Source organism: Gekko japonicus, unplaced genomic scaffold, assembly GCF_001447785.1.
Source record: "Gekko japonicus isolate JY-2015 unplaced genomic scaffold, Gekko_japonicus_V1.1 scaffold545, whole genome shotgun sequence".
Lineage (NCBI taxonomy): Eukaryota > Metazoa > Chordata > Lepidosauria > Squamata > Gekkonidae > Gekko > Gekko japonicus.
In genome coordinates, this window is record NW_015168063.1 from 742,222 (window position 1) to 760,318 (window position 18,097).

Sequence of the window (18,097 nt, forward strand, 5' to 3'; positions counted from 1 at the left end):
GGCAATGTACAATGAATCAGTGCTTAGAAACTGGCAGTATTCTCCCTTTGGGCAGTTCAGAAAGGAAGTTACAGAAACCTCCCATCACAAGCAGCCAAAGAACAATGGGGCCTGCAAGGGAAGACTCCTCAGGCCCCTATGGACAGATGGGAAAAAGATTTCCCTCACAGTGACTTCCACTGGAAAACAAAAAACAAAATATAGAGGTGCTATTTGGGAGAAACTGAGGTGTTCCCCTGGGCGTGTTTCCCCAACAGACCCGGAAGAAGCTGTGAGCCCGAGAGGAAGACTGCCAGGCCCCCCCTGCTATTCGGGGGAGACATCCTGCCAGCAGTCCCCTGCCCCCCCACCCCCCCCGTGCTGCTGCTTGGTAGGCCACAGGGGGAAGCAACAGTCGCATCTGTCGTGTGAAACTCTCATTTGGAAAGAGGCTACCATTGCCACTGAAAGTCCACAGACAGATAGCTTTTGGCTCCAGCTTTTAAGTGGGGAGGGAGAGGTCCTCCAGCACGTGTCCCCCACCCCACACAACAAATTTGGAATAATCTGTGGAATAAAATGGCCACAACTTTATTGATTACCGCCGTAAGAAGCATTGGCACAGCATGGGCCCACTGGATCCGGAGCAACGGTTGGCCCGCGCCAGTCAATGGACTCCATCACACCCAGCCCGCTGGCTTGGGTGGAGAGCGATGAGATAGCAGGTTGCTGTAGCCCACATGGACAATTGCCCCTGAGTGGTCCCCCCCCCGCCATCTGCTTGCGAGGGCAAGCACTGGTAGTCCCGAAGCAGGCTTGCTCCATAAGCCCTCATGCCAAGACCCCTCAAGGGGGTCCCCCAAATCCAGGAAACGGCATGCAGGCCAATTTGCATAAATGGATCTGGCCCCATGCTGTTACCTCCACAGGAGCCGAGTGGCACCCCCCTGCCTGGCTCCCGCCAACACTCCCACAGCTGTAGCCAGGTCAGTAGGGAATGTTGCACTCCTTGCAGTCAGACGTCCATGCCCCATGGCAACAGAGGGACACCATCAGAGAGGGGCTCTAACCTGTGAGAAATATCGGTCCTGAATCCAGAGGCCCCCTCGTGTTCTCCACAGCTCTGCTCAGCCTGCCTGTCACCTTCTCCCCGTCATGAGCACCGCTCCGGCCAGTCCAACCAAAAGATAATTGTATTGAGAAGCTACTTCCACAACAACACAATATCAGCGATTGCCCAGTGAGCCAGGGACATGCCTGCCTGTTCCCCCAAATCATTTCCACTGAGCTGTAACACCAGTGCATGGGGGGGGCACACTGCTTTGCAGCGGGTGATCATGGGCATTAGGGCGTCCCTCTGCATGCCCCTCTGGCTAAACCACTCAAAGAGTCTCCTTTGACCCAAGGTCCTTGCCCCATCCTGATGCAGCCATAAACAATCCTGCTCAATGGACGATACTGTGTCCACAAATCCAGACTGTCCTGTGCTGTTGCCCTGGAACCAAAAGAAGGCCAAGTTAACAGCTAACGCCCCCCATCAATAAGCCTTGTAGTGCCACCGCCCAATACCTTTGATGTGTACCGGAGAAAATCCCAGTCCTACGGTGGTGGTTGCCGCCCTGATTCAGAAGGGATCCAAATTCCCCGTAAGGCAGGCCCACAGATTCCACTGCAGCCCTCAATATGCCTGCAAAAGTCAGTGGTGTACCATCCTGATGGATCAGGAGGGGGCCGCGTTTCCTGGGCCACACTGCTAGGAATGCCCTTGTGGCATGCATGGGGCAAGGACCACCCCCTGGCAGAGGCCCAAGCTGCAGGTGGGCCCCCCACCCTAGCTAGTTGGTCTTCGCTCTCCTAATGAATAACGACAGCCCACCCAGCTGAATTGAGACGTCCTGAACCCACAGGGAGTGATTAGTAAATCCAAGAATCATAGAATGTTAGAGTTGGAAGGTGTCAGGGTCAACAGCAAGCAGGTCCAAACACACTCTCCTGAAAAGGCTATGTTTTATTGGAATACTGCTCTGTTGCCAAGTGGTACAGGTACATTGTCAGGAATAACGATTAGTGCAAGGGCACCATACATATACTCTGATGCTGCATCTAGCAAAGCAAATGAAATCCAAGTGCACGAGAAGGACTTCTACCGGTGGGATATTACATCATGAACGGGAGACTCACCCCAATCCCTTGAGAGCAGAAATAGTCGCACCTGTAGTGGAATCCAAGCCCTCCCTTTCCTTCAAGGTTATACTGATAGCGCTGTCTGGCTGAGCCAGTTCACACGGGGGGGGGGGAGTGCCTCCCTTATGTTACCCACGGTAGCTAAGCAAAGCAAGCATGTGCGGTTGCGCAAAAGTCAGGGATGAAAGAAAACAAATAAAGCATGGCAGCTAGCTGACAGAAGGTACCTTGCAGGTCATCTAATCCAGCCCCCTGCACTCTGCAGGAGCATAGCCGAAAGATAGCCCTACAACATATCTGAAAGATGGTCATCCAGCCTCCACTTGAAAACATCCAGCGAAAGAGCATCCACCACCTCCCGAGGCAGTCTGTTCCACTGCTCAACCACTCTTACAGTTAGGAAGTTTCTCCTGATATTTAGCCGGTATCGACTCCCTTGTAATTTCCACCCATTAGATCTGGTCTTGCAATACAGAGCAAGAGAGAATAGATCTGCTCCATCTTCTACATGACAGCCCTTCAGATACCTGAAGACTGCAATCATGTCCCCTCTAAGCCTTCTCTTTCCCAGGCTAAACATACCCAACTCTTTCAGCCTTTCCTCTTAAGACTTGGATTCCAACCCTCTCACCATCCTGGTTGTCCTCTTCTGGACACACTCGAGCTTGTCAACATCCTTCCTAAAATGTGGTGCCCAAAACTGGACACAGTATTCCAGGTGAGGCCTGACCATAGCAGAATAGATTGGAACTACCACCTCCCGTGATCTGGACACAATGCTTCTGTTAATGCATCCTAAGATTGCATTAGCTTTCTTTGCAGTCACATCACACTGCAGGCTCATGTTTAGCTTGTGATCAAGCAGAACAAATAGATCCCTTTTCACATGTGCTGCTGTCAAGCCAAGTCCCTCCCATTCTGTCCCTTTGATTTTTTGTACCAAAGTGTAGAACTTTGCACTTATCGCTATTGAAGTTCATTTTATTTGTCGCAGCCCACTGTTCCAGCCTATCTAGATCATTTTGAATCCTGACTCTGTCTTCTTCAGAATTAGCAATCCCACCCAGCTTCGTGTCATCTGCAAATTTGATAAGCATCCCCTCTATGTCTTCCTCCAGGTCATTCATAAAAACATTGAACAACACCGGGCTCAGGACCGAGCCCTGTGACACTCCACTCGAGACATCCCTTCCTGCATTCTTCTTGATGCCTTCAAGTTCACCATGAGCTCCCCAACCCTAAATGCCCCCCCCCAAAATGCCAAGGTAAAGGTAGCCTCAAACAACATGGCCTCATAAGGGGACCAGCACAGACCCAGGAGCTTGTGCAGGATCCATGACAGCGTATTGAAAGTCAGCGGCCTGTGCTGGGTGGGCGGCCTCCCTGAAAGCCTCCACCACCCTTCAACTGCTCTGCGAGATGGAAAGGAGTTGCACAGGTCAGGAAAACCCCACATTTTCCTGGAAAATGAAATGGCAGCCATGTGCCTGTGGATGGTGTGAGCAAAGCTGAGCACCCGAAGGTGGGCTATGTAGCAGAGCACCCAGCTGGTCGAGACAGGCCAATCCCCAGGGCCCCCAGCCTCTGTGGGAGAGGCAAAAAAGGCCTCATCCGCCTTAGAATAGGGGCAGTAGGTGAGCAGCCAGCCCTTTCGCCCTTGAGGCTCCCCATCCCCAACCACCTTGGGGCCCTGTGGCTGGTCTCTGGGGGAGGGGGAAGGCCCAATTTTCCTGCTGCTCCACCCCCTGCCTCCCAGCCTCCCGCTGACTCTTCTCCCCCTGCTTAGCACCACAAACGGTGAGCCGCGTCTAAGTCAGGCCCTTCCCACTTTCAGTATTGACTGGTTTGCTACGAAGATTTGAAGAAACTAACTGGGAAAAGAAATTGACAACAGGCCACTCATGCACCTTTTCTCTGGTGGCTCCCACCTTGTGGAATGGCCTGCCAGAGATGGTGAGGACAACTCTCCTCTTCTATAATTCGGCAGAATGTGCAAAACAGAAATGTTCAGAAAGGTATTTTTGTGAAGGGATTAGGACTATAGGATAATGGAGCAGGTCAGAAATGTTCCTTTGATATAGCCTATTGCACCTTCCCTTTTACTGTATTGTTATCAACCTTTGTAACCCAGTTTCTGCATCAGGGTCTGCTGTGCCTTAGGCAGTTTTTATTGCTTCAAGACAGTTTTTGTTTGCATTGTTCTCCAGCTTTGTTATCCTAGTCCTACTGCATTGTTTATTGGAGGTCTTTGCTGTCCGTTTGAGTTTATTTTTATATTTTGTAATCCACCTTGAGCCTCAGGGAGAAAGGGCAAGTATAAATGAAATAAATAAATACATACATAAAGCAGAACACATGTTAAGTTTTGCTTTGATCTTGTAGGCAGTTGTGCAGGTAATAGCATGTAATTTAGCCCAGGTGTTAATTGGTAAGCAGGACCACCAAACACAGTATTTCGATTAGGAATGAGTGAGCATTTCTTATTTAATTTCTTTTCAAATATATTTCTATTCTTTTTATCAATTCTTTCAGTTATCCATTTGCCTTGCTTATGCCTGTAATACTAATCTTATATGCCATTTATATGGGATGTAGACATTCAATATAGGTCATCTATACATATACTTTGCTGAATAACTGAGGCACCATACTAAAAATGCATACATGTAATGCAGTTTTTGTGTATGAGAAAACAAATTGAAAATAAAGAATCACAGGGGAAAACCACGAATTTGGAGTTGAAAAAAGCAGGCACGGAGCTGGTGGATTGAGGTGTTCCAATGCCCCAATGGTCTTGCTGCTGTGTTCCAGTACTGGACTCCGAGATGCACACTGGGACAAGCGAGTGGAGGTCGAGCGTTTTACATGTTTGATGGTGAGATCCACATGATCTACATTGAAAGTGAGTTTTGTTGAAATGAGAACTAGAGAAATGGCTGAAAGTCCCCCCGAATCTAGGCGAGGGGGGGCGGGAACATCCCCATGAGAATAAAAACAGACTTAAAGCATGCTTTTTACAGGGGGGCGGAACTGAAAGCAAAATCGGACTATAGTAAGGAACTTACAACAAAATTACAGGCAATTTGCAGACTTTAGAGACTTTTGGCAAACTTTGTTAAAGGTAAACAGCTTCAAAGATGTTGCAGAAGAAGACGGACAAAGATAAGCAAATGAAACTTAAGCTTCCTTCAGGAAGTGCTAGCCCAGCGAGTGCGGTCACGTGACCGGAAACAGCCATAGACTTCTCTAAGATGTTAACAGAAGCATTGCAACCCCTGCTGGAGCAAATGAAGACACTCAATCAAAATTTCGCTGCATAGCAACAGCAACTGGATGAGACTTTAACAAAAGAGAGCAAACAGCTGAGAATTTGAAAGAAGTGGATGCCAACACCAAAAAGCTTAAAAACCAAACGCAAGATATGGAAAAGAAGAGAAAATCTGATGAAGCCCAACTTTTACAGCTACAAATGAAAAAGGCAAGCTTTATACTGAGATTTCAGGGAGTTCCTGAGAATATTAAGCAGATTTTGAATGATGCTTTGGGATTGGTGACAGATTTTAAAGCAGATTTTCTTCAAGGCAAAATGGATGTGATCTACAGGTCATATTCAGAATATATAAAGAAAAATAATCTGCCCAGCAAGGTGGTGGTGAGATTCTACAGAAGACAAGTGAAGGACCAGATATTAAAAGCAACAAATGGAACTACCCTTAAAATTTATGGCAAGGAGATAAGAGTTTTGAAAGACATTCCCTTTGAAATAAGGAAAAAAAGGAAACAATACAAAGACTTGGCTTTGTTTCTACAAAAGAACAAATATCCTACAAATGGATTGTACCCAAAGGCTTACTCTTTAAATTTAAAGATAAGAGGGGGGAAATTGACTCTGTTATGAAAGCAAGAGAGTTTCTGTAGCAACAAATGAATCCAGCAGGAGAAGAGGATGAGAAGAGCAACAAGGGGAATGATGATGAAGCACTTACTGGAGAAGATTTGGATTCAGAATGGGGGGGGGGGCTGTCCCCAAGCAAGGATATTGATTGAGGGAAAGAAGAGGCAAATTAGATGCTCATTTTCTCTGAAGCTTGACTTTTGATTCTGATTATTTAACCGTTCTTGTGCATGGTTCTTTACTAAGTCAGAATACCTGGTCTTGAATTATTTAAGCAATGTTAATGATCACCTACAATGTAACACATTAGTCTTTATTTTATTCAAAGCTATTTTACAGTAAGTATTATATGACCCCCCCCACCTTTTGGGTTTTTAGTGGTTTATCTTTACTTTCTCCAGTAGTTTATAGTTTTCCCCTCTCTATTTTTCTTGTAGGTTTTAAGAAACATTTTTTTTTTGAAAAATAAAAAAGGAAACAAAGAAGAAAACACAACATTCACCAATTGGAGAACTCCAGTGGTCTGCTTCTTTCCAGAGGTTCGAGGGTGTTCTCCTTTACTCCAGGAGACTCCATCCTCTGGTCTTCCTCCGGCTTGGGCTGGCCCTCTGCATGTTGCACTGTCAGCCCCATTGGACAGAAGAAACGGTGGTTCCTGGGAGAAGTGCAGGCATATCAGGCGGATATCACAGGCAATGAGGTGATTCTGCAAAAAGTTGACAGGAAGTTAACTACATAGGTTTTACCACTTCATAATTTATTTAAATTTATGAGTTCTTTTACATTATTCATGCTGTCATTTTCTTCTCACCGTCCTTTAAAAACCAAATGTTTTGTAATATCAGGATAAGTTTTAATAATTGCAACTTTTATACAGATATTTAGTTGTTGTTGTTGTTGTTGTTGCTACCTTAGAATATTAATAATGCTATTAGAAAGTTAATTAGGGAATAATAAGCTTGCTTTTATTGAAATAGCTCTGTCCATTTACAATTATATATGGAACTAGGAGTAAGCCTGTTGTGGGAAGAAATACAACGAGCACTAGAAGGAAGCTCCAGGTGAGTGTCCTGGCTGTGGCTGGTGGGGCGGGCAGAGGGAGGGGAAAATAGAGGGAGGCAAGCCATGTTTCTTTCCTTCTGCTTAGCTATAAGGCAGGGCTGTCTCAAGTCATTTTGCTGCCCCAAGTGGGTAGTATGGGAGGACAGCCTCACGGTAACAGGGATGCTCCCTCCACCCCTGACTTATGTTGATTTGGGGTTATGCAGTGGCAGCTATGGTAGAAAAGCACCTCCTCCGATGCCACGTCTTCTGGGTTTCAAGGGTCTGGAAAGCAGTTCCATAGCCAGTTACATGGTTGCCAACTCTGGGTTGGGAAATACCTGTAGATTGAGGGGTAGAGCCTGGGGAGGGCAGGGTTTGGGGTGCGGAGGGACCTCAGTAGGGTGTAATGCCATAGAGTCCACTGGCCAAAGCAGCCATTGTCTCCAGAACTGATCTTGGTTATCTGGACATCAGTTTTAATAACCTCCTCCTGTGCAATGTTCCCTCTAAGCGGTGGACTCTTGTGAGCAAAAATTCTACTTTGTGAGCTACTGGCATTAAAGTTGTGAGCGAGCGATTTGGCTGCTGCATAAATCAGTTTGCTCCGGAGCCCTCCTTCCTGAGCTGAGACAAAAATGTGTGAGCCAGAGGCTCAAAAACTGTGAGCTAGCTCACACTAACTCAGCTTAGAGGGAACACTGCTCCTGTGCCATGGTTTCTGGGTTCCCAGGGTCTGGAAAATGGTTCCATAGCCAGTTACATAGTTGCCAACTCTGGGTTGGGAAATACCTGTAGATTTGAGGGGTAGAGCCTGGGGAGGGCAGGGGAGGGGAGGGACCTCAGCAGGGCATAATGCCATAGAGTCCACTGCCCAAAGCAGGAGAACTGATCTTGGTCATCTGGAGATTAGTTGTAAATAGCTAGGAAATTTTCTGTAGGGGAAATGATGTGCTGTGGCTGGGGAACATGGTGATTTCTGGGAGATCTCCAGGCCCCACAGGGAGATTGGCAACTCCAGTGACCATTTAAGGGAAGATTGGGATATGTATTTTAGTTCAGGACACATTCAATTATGCCCAACAGCAGCAGTGAACTGTTTAGAATGTTAGAGGCAAAGGCCAATCATGCCACATATGCAAACGACCTCTGTGTTGCGACTGGCTACGGAGGGGGGCGGGGCGGGGAGAGGAACAGCAAACTGTTTAGAATGTTGGAGGTGGGACTCAGGCAATGCAGCCAGTGGATAGGGACAGCTTCTGAGTGACACATCATGGCGCCAACTGATTTGGGAGCGTGTGGAATGTTTAGAAAGGGCCCCCCCCCCACTTCACAATTATATATAAGGAGAGATTGTTATTTTAATGGAGACGGCTTGCTTTGCAAATATTGTATTTGGGAAACTCTGTGTCCCAGGGTCTCTTAAAGGTTTGGTTGGGAGACTGTGGGCTTTTCCGCATGGGTTTTTCCCATCAGTTCTGCTCCCCTAATTCTGGGTGCAGTATGCATCTTGGATTTAAAAGCTGTATATGTCTACAGCATGCTCACTTTGTCTTTAAAAGCATTGCACTCAATATAAAAGACGAAATACTTCACAGCAGGCAGTACCTCCCAAAATTTTCAATTTTTCCTTCAGAATTTTTTTAATGTTTTGTTCCCCCACCCAGTTTCTGCCCCCCCAAGCCATCACGTCTCTAAACTAGCTACCACCTTTTCTCCAAGGAGCTCAGAGCAGGATACTGGATTCTTCCTTTCCCATTTTATCTACACAACCACCTTGTATGAACCTCACACACACACGCACACACGCACACGTGGGTAGAGCTTGGCCCAAGGTGACCTTCAAGGCAGAATGGAGACATCTGTGTGAGTATCTGAACCCCGGTCTTTCTGCCAATGTGAATTCAAGATGGTCTTGGCCTGGATGCCTGGATTCCACTTAAATAGGGTAAGCTACGGGAACAAAATTTATAACAGTATGATAATGTCTCAATTTCATCAGATCGCTGGATGATTTCTTGAAGTAACCATCTAAGAAAGGCAATTCATTTTTCTCACTGTCACAGCTACATTATTATGTATATTACCCTTATGTTCTTTTTTAGGTTTGTGGTTTTAGTTATGGTACTTCTTGTAACCTGCCTTTAGTACTAAAGGTAGTAAAGTGGAGAGACCACTCGCATAGTTTTTTTTAAAAAGAATAAGCAACATTGTCTACATACTTGCACCTTTTCTGCTTGTGTGACATAGAAGCAAAACAAACAAATGTAGAACCTCCAGGTTTTTATATATATATATATATATATATAAAACAAATAACCTGTTTGGGAGGTATTTCCATTATTTTTTATCATATCAATCATTTTGAAACACGCAGGTGCACTGTTCTGGAATCTCCAGTTCTCTTTATTCCTCAGACTTGGCATTCTGGGAGATTTGATGCAACACTGTTGAGACAAAATCTTTCATGCAAGGGGGGAAAACCTAAATTCCAAGTGGAGAGGAGCTAAAGCAAGTTAAGAACATAAGAACATAAGAGACGCCAGTGTTGGATGAGGCCAAAGACACAGTGGCCAGAAATACCAGTGCTATCAGGAGGTCCACCAGTGGGGCCAGTTAACCAACCCTTATGAATTAAAAACTAGTTAAATGAAAGGAAGCAAAGAGTCGAAATCAATGGTCAGCTCTCACAATGGAGGGAAGTAGGCAGTGGGGTCCCACAAGGATTGGTATTGGGGACGGTACTATTTAATTTATTCATGATCTGGAACTAGGGGTGAACAGTGTAGTGGACAACTTTGCAGATGACACAAAATTATTCAGGATGGTGAAAACCAAGGATAACTGCAAAGAGCTCTAAGACGGTCTCCACACACCGGGTGAGTAGGCGACAATGTGGCAAATGAAGTTCATTGTTGATAACTATAAGGTGATGCACACTGAGATCAAGGCAGGTTGGCGCTGCTGTTGCTTCTTGATTTAATGGCAGTATTCAACACGGTCAGTTACGATCTTCTGATTCACTGCCTTGCCGATGTGGGGATATGGGGGACTTCTTTGCAATGGCTTTCCTTCTTTCTCCATGGTCGGAGACAGAAGGTGGTGCTTGGGGAGAGGACCTCTCCATGAGACCTGCTGGAATGAGACGTATTGCAAGGGGCAATCCTCTCATCTATGTTGTTAAACACCTATATGCACCCCCTCACCCAGCTGGTCTGGGGGGTTGTGCTGGGTTGTCACCAGTACGCTGATGACACCCAGCTTTGTCTGCTGTTGGGTGGCCAACCCGCCCCAGATGTTTTGGATAGGGCACTGGATGCCGTGGCTGGTTGGCTACAGCAGAGTCAACTGAAATTAAATCCAGTGAAGACGGAGGTCCTGTACCTGAGTTGCGGGGGTCTGGGATCAGGAATCCAGCTCCCAGTTCCTTGGGGGGCACCATTGATGCCAGCACTGAAGGTGAGAAGCCTAGAGGGGTGATCCTGAATGCCTCACTTCCCATGGAGGCCCAGGTCACTACTGTTGTCAGGTTAGCCTTCTACCACCTTCAGCTGGTCAGGCAACTGGTTCCCTATCTCACCTCCCAGGACTTAGCTACAGTGACCCATGCAATGGTCACTTCCAGGCTGGATTACTGTAACTTGGTCTATGCAGGGCTGCCCTTGAACCTGATCCAAAAACTGCAGCTATTGCAAAATGCAGAGGCACGCTCGCTGACGGCTACGTCTGTGTGGGCACGCATTCAGCTGGTGTTGCACCAATTGCACTGGCTGCCAGTTGAATACTGGATCCGGTTCAAGGTTATGGTTTTAACCTTTAAAGCCCTATGCAACTAGGGACCAACATACCTATGGGACTGTCTCTCCCCATATGTGCCCCGGAGAGCCCTACACTCTGCAGAGCAACATCTCCTGGCAGTCCCCAGCCCAAAAGATAACCACTTAGTCTCAACCAGGGCCAGGGCCTTTTCTGCCCTGGCCTCGACTTGGTAGAACATGCTCCCACTTGAAATCAGTTAAATGAATGGAGCTCCTATTGCATGTCAGAAACAATCCCACAGGGCGAAGCTGTTCCAACCAGGCCTTCGATTGAGACAGTGAACGTCCAACCATCTCGGCCTTCCCGCTCACACTGTTCTCAGTGCTTACAGTGGCCATTACAATAGAAGTCACCATCGGTTGATGACCGTGGCCATTACAACTTGCCCTGCCACAATAGAGCATCATTGGAAAACTGGTTGCTATTAACTACCACCTATGTTAGCATTGTGCCTCAACTGGCTTGAATAGTTGCCATCTCTCTGACTGCATTTAAATTTCCTTTTATATTTTACGTTTATATCTTATGTTTTAATGCTATTATGTTTACTTAATGAAATGTTTAATAAAATGTTGTGACCCTCCCTGAGCCCACTTGCAGGGGAGGGCAGGATAAGTCAAACGAAATAAATGAATAAGGAATAAATAAAATCCCATTTTCAAGTGTAGGCTAATGGGGGTCTGACCTTGCTAACTGAGAGGGAAAAATACAAGAACATAAGAAGAGCCCTGCCAGATCAGCTCAATGGTCCATCTAATCCAGCAACCTGTCTCACACAAGAGTGGCCAACCAGTTCCAGAGGAACTGTGGCCAACAACAGTGTACAGAGGCCGAGAGCTTCCCCTGATTTTGTCTCCTGGCTCTGGGATTCAGAGGCTGAGTGCCTCTGAATGTGGAGGTTCCCCTCAGTCCCCATGGCTAGTAACCACGGATAGACTTATCCTCCATGAATCTATCTAATCCTCTTTTAAAACTGTTTATTCCTGTGGCCATCTATGACGAACCCCTGTATCTCCTCAACTGTCTGGCAGATTTTTCCCACCAATTCTTCAATTCCCTTCAGTGACTGAGTTGCCCTACAGTAGCGTGTATATATTCTTTGTCATAAAAGACTTGACTGTCCCACCCTGTTTGAGATTTTTAGTTCAGGCTTTTTCTCAGCTCAGGAACTCTATTGAAAATACAGGAGCTGTCCAGTTTTGTAAACCCTTCATGGCACTTGAGGCAAATTAACTTTCTGAAACAGAACAGATTTCTTCCTTCAGATATTACACATTTTCCTTACAGTTTTTCATTAACTCCTGAGGTGTCTAAGCTACTCTCTATCAGACCAGGGCTCTCTCCCTTTCATTGGCAGGAAGTTATTCTCCTTGTCCCTGAGAAGCAATAGCTCCTTTTACTATTTAGCTTGTCTGGGAGTTCTCTCTAACTTCCCAGACCTTCTGCGAAATACTCCTCCAGTATCCTTGTCTGTATAAGGTTGTTTTGCTTAATGAGAATCCAAGTTCTCCCTCGGAGCAGTGTTAAAATATATTTAGACAATGGGTTTTTTCTCCTTTCTTTAGAAATACTTTTCTGACTATTGCATGTCAGAAAACACTGACTCTCCAAATGTCTTTTTCCTCAGAAGCCACCCACTGGCTACTGATCCTGATAGGTACTACTAGTCCCAATAGGGGGACTAGGCTCCCGGCTGAGAGCCTATGGAACTCGCGGCCACTGTAAATAGCCAATACACGGAGTGGGGTATGTTTGGGGGTGTAGGTTTCCTTGCACATATAAGCCGGCCTGTGAGCCGAGCAAGTTGTCTTGTTCTTCACGAATAAAAGTACGCAAGCTGAAATCACTCGTCCGTCTTCGTACCTTTCACTGGCGATGAAGGTGGGATTCATCCTCCCTTGAACAGAGACCACAAACCAAGCATCACATCTAGTCTCGGTGCCGAGATCACCACACACCGCTTTGCCTCGTGCCGCATCTCCGGTTGCAGATCATTGCACCGCTCCCAGCACCGAGCATCGCGCCGCTGACCCCGAGAGCAGCCCTGCACCGCCCCTCGACACTGATTGCTGCCACCATTCCTGAGCATGTCCTCCATGTGGATCCGTAAGATGGCTGCCGCATCTGAGAGCCTTCCTGCTTTCGACATCTCCCAACCATTGCAATGGAGAACCTGGCTGGAGACCCTCGAGAGCCACTTCACCATCTACGATGTCACCGATCCGGGTAAGAAGGTGTACCTTCTCCGGCACTGTGGCATGGAGGCCCACCTTCTACTGAAGGACCTGATAGTGCCCCAGCTGACCAAGGGCGAGTCATACACCACTTTGGTCAAGGTGCTTTTGGACCACCTGGCTCCCAAACAAATGAAATTTGTGGAGCGGATAGACTTTTTTGCGAAAGTCAAGGGCCCCGATGAGTCTGCCTCCGATTTTCTCATGGCTCTGCAACGGGCCGCCACCAGGTGTTCGTTCCTGGATCTGGCTGATGCACTCCTTAATCAGTTCCTCTTGAACCTATGGGAGCCCAAGCTCCAGAGGAAGCTAGTAAGCCAAGATGACCTGGATCTCGATAAGGCGATCCGGGAGGCCACCGCTTTTGAGAAGGTCCACCAAGACCGCCGCACTAAGGTGGTCCATCGAACACAAGCAATTGTAGACTCTGACGACTCCAAGGACGAGGAGATCCTTCAGATCCACTGCCGGCTGTCCCAGCACTTTCAACACCCCACTCAACGCCCCTTGGGATTCACCTTGGTGAAAGCCTCCCTGTCCTCTGCATCCTGCGCCAGCTGCGGTGATGCACATGGACGCCGGTCTTGCAGAATCTGGGATGCTGTCTGCTGATCCTGCAACAAGGCCGGCCACATAGCCAAGGCTTGCCGCTCCAAAGGACGACAGAGGACCATGGCACAGCTGGAATCGATGGATCTGCACTCCATTTCGGCATTACAGTAGCAAATGGTATGTAACTTGCCCCCCGATGGCCCGGACAAGATGCATGTGACTGTCCTTATTGAGGGGTTTCACTGCCAAATGGAAATCGACACAGGCTCATCCTTTTCCATCACTTCGGCCAAGACTTTGCAGGCCCTCTGTCCTCAGGGGGGCCCCATCTGCACAAGCCACGGGGTCTCAAGTTGCGGGACTTTAATAAGAACCCTGTGACAGTCTGGGGCTGGGGCAAGTTCAGCATACAGTTCAAAGACTTTTCAGGGTTGTTGGACTTATTGGTAGTAGAAGGGCACCTCTCTAGTTTTCTGGGTCTTTCCTGGTTTGGGCCCCTGGGACTTATGATTCCGGGGGTGAACCAGATCCAGCTGCTGGACTTCACTGCAGTGTGTGAAGAGTTCCTTTGGGCATTCGATGGGACTCTGGGGCAGTACACCGGGGGGCCCATTTCACTGGACCTTGACCCCAACATACGACCCATCTATATAAAGGCCCATCTTCCCCCCATCACTATGAAGCCTAAAACTGAGGCAGAGCTTGATCGCCTGGTCAAGCAGGGGGTGCTGGAACCGGTCGCATACGCGTGATGGGACGTCATGCCAGTAAAGCCAAACGGGGATGTGCGTATCTGTGCAGATTATAAATGCATGATAAACAAAGCTTTACAGGACCATGCTTACCCAGTTCTGGTGGTAAGCCACGTCCTGGCCACTCTGGCGGGGGCGCGTATTTTTGGCAAGCTGGATTTGGCTCAGGCCTACCAGCAGTTACTGGTTGATGCAGCCTCTGCTGAGGCGCAGACAATCACTATGCCCGGGGGGGGGGCATTTAAAGTCCATAGACTACAGTTTGGTGTGTGTGTGGCCCCAGGGATCTTTCAATATTTTATGGATTCCCTGCTTAAAGGCATCCCAGGAGTACAGCCATTTTTAGATGATGTGATTATCACGGCACCAGACCCTGCCACCTTCACAGATAGGCTCAGGGCAGTGCTTCAGAGGTTCGACTCCGCCGGCCTCAAGGTAAAGAAAGAAAAATGCCTCCTCAGGGTGCCCCACATCGAGTTCCTGAGGTTTTCCATGGATGCCCAAGGGATCCACCCCATGGACGATAAGGTTAAAGCGATAACGCAGGACCCCCTCCTTCTTCCAAGTTGGAACAGCAGGCTTTCTTGGGCCTGCTCAACTTTTACCATGCTTTTCTGCCCATGAGAGCTGTGGTGGCAGAACCACTCCTCCACCTCCTGGACAAGGACGCCCCGTGGGCCTGGACATCCATGCACGCCAAGGCTTTTTGGGAAGTTAGACTTGCTGACCTCAAATTCCGTGCTTCACCACTTCGAGGAGTCGCTTCCGGTGGTCCTCACCTGCGACACGTCTTCTTACGGGGTGGGAGCGGTTCTGGGCCACAGGTTGCCGGCTGGCCGGGAGGTCCCGGTCGCCTATTATTTTCAGACCTTGTCCTCGGCGGAGCACAATTACGCACAAATGGACAAGGAAGCACTGGCGATAGTGGCGGGCATTAAAAAACTTCTACTACTACCTCTACGGGTGGGCCTTTACTGTGGTGTCGGACCATAAGCCCCTCCTGGGGTTCCTGGCCCCCAACTGTCAAACACCCCAGATGGTTTCCCCATTGGTCCTGCGCTGGTCCATTTTCATGGTGGACTACTCGTATGCCCTCGTCCATTGACCTGGGAAAGCTATGGGTCATGCGAACATCCTGAGCTGCCTTCCACTGCCCACCATGGACCCCGACCCAGCCCTGGCTTACATGGTCACCCTCTTGGAAGCTCTTCCCGAGCACCTGGTTCATGTGCGAGAGGTCGTCCACCTCATGGCCCGGGACAAGGTTCTCTGTCAGGTCTTGGACTGGGTGAGGAGGGGGTGGCCTATGGCCAAGGAGGGCCCCGAATTCACACCATTCATCTCACAGAAGGATGAGTTGTTGGTGTACAAGGGTTGCCTGATGTGGGGAGGTCGGGTGGTGATACCAACAGCTCTCCAGCAACGAGTTATTGCGGCTCTGCATAAACACCAACCCGGGGTCATGAGGATGAAGGCACTCGTGAGGAGCTACATCTGGTGGCCGGGGCTCAACCGGGACATTGAGGAAAAGGTAAAAAGATGTCAGCCCTGCCAAACCTCTCACCCAGACCCGCCTAGAGTCCTGGAGAGGGTCTGGGAGTTCTCTCACCGCCCATGGTCACAGCTCCATCTGGACTTTGCGGGGCCGTTCCAGGGGCAGTTGTTTTTCATACTGGTCGATTCATATAGCAAGTGGCTGGAGGTAGTCCCAGTATCGTCAACCTCTTCAAAGTCCGCCATCAAAGTGATGTGGTGGATCTTCAGTGCCCAGGGCATCCCAGACACCCTGGTGACAGACAATGGGACAACCTTCACATCTGAGGAGTTCCAGGAATTCACCAGCTATTATGGAATTCACCACGTCCACTCGGGCCCATTCCATCCCGCCACTAACAGCCAAGCAGAACACATGATGAGGACCACCAAAGATGCGCTCCACTGGCAGGATACCAAGGACTGGGATTACAAGTTGGCCTCATTCCTCTTTGGGCAGAGAACCACCCCACACTCCACCAAGGGGTGCAGCCCAGCTGAGTTACTCCTAGGCATACATCTCACAATGAGACTGGACCGACTACACCCGGACCGAGCCCTGGAGCGTGAACCCAACATCAAGACACCGGAAGCAGCATGGGATTCTTCCTGGAAGACCCTGTGTATGCTTGGAACTTTGCTAAGGGCCCTCCCTGGATCCCAGTGAGAGTGGTGAGAGTGAAGGGGCTGTGTTCCTACGAGGTCTCCACCAAGGACAGGCTAACTCTTCACTGTCACATTGACCAGCTGCGTCGTCGCACGCTGCTCTGGAGCTGGAGAAACTGGAGGACCCGGTCATCCCCGAAACGGAGGAACCCTTCCCGCTAACCTCTACCTCGGTTCCCACAGACCCAGCACCCTGTTAATCGCCTGCCCCGCAGCCCACAACCCCCCGCGAGGCTTCTGTGTCAACTCCTCCGTTGCCGTTCAACTCTCCGATGAGTACATCAGCGTCAGCTCTGGCTCCGCTGACCACAGGACTCCGCCGCTGCACACAGGAGCGGAAGGCACCGACATATGTCAAGGACTTTGTGTGTGGGTGTCTTTTGGACCAAGGGGGGAGGGATGTAATGTACTCATTCCAGACCGTGTGCCAGGCAAGGGCTCCATGCGGTCGTCAGAAGCCATCGAGCTTCACTCCCAAAGACAATGGACTCTGCAGATCCTAAACCACAACAATAGTGAGACTAGGCTCCCAGCCAATAGCCTATGGAACTCGCGGCCACTGTAAATAGCCAATACACGGAGTGGGGTGTGTTTGGGGTGTGGGTTTCCTTGCACATATAAGCTGGCCTGTGAGCCGAGCAAGTTGTCTTGTTCTTCATGAATAAAAATGCATAAGCTGAAATCACTAGTCTGTCTTCGTACCTTTCAGAAAGTGTCAACCCAGTGGGCTGCAGTGGTGAAAAAGGCAAACTCTATGTTAGGACTTATTAGGAAAGGGATTGAGAATAAAACAGCCTATATTGTTTTTTTTTATTTCCCTCTCCTAAAAAGGAGAGAAATTTTGCTTTTACAGTTCAAGAAATTAGGGAGGGTCTATAGAGGGATAAAGAAAAGTGTTGAGTGATGTTAAGTATTAGTATGTTAATCTTTTAGTATTAAAGTTAAAGTCAATAGCATCTTCTACAGTTGGACGATCTTCTTTTCTTCTGGGTTCTTTAAAATCGCGCAATTAGCATGTTAGTAAAGTCCTTTTGGGATTAGTATGTACTGTAAGGCGCTGCTCGAGCTAGTTCTCAAATTTTGGGGTAATTCCCTTTTTTGTCTCTTAAGTTGTATTTTGGGCCAGTCGCTCCTTTGGCTTCCTCGTCTTTGGCTTCCTCACCTCTCCCTCCGAACTGCTGTCTTCTCCGCTAGCTCCCAACATCCACTTGGCAAGTTCTGTCTCCTCTTCTGCACTGGCGTGCCTCTTCAAAAAGTCTTGAGCCTTAAAGATAGAGTCTATCTTTTCTCTTCTGTCTTTAAACTTAGCTAAATGTTACCAGAGAGCAACTAACATGTTGGAAATGTAAGCAAAATGTAGGGACTTATTTTCACATGTGGTGGCTTTCTGATAAAGCAAAAAAAATATTGGAGGAAGATACAATCAATAATACAAGAAATAA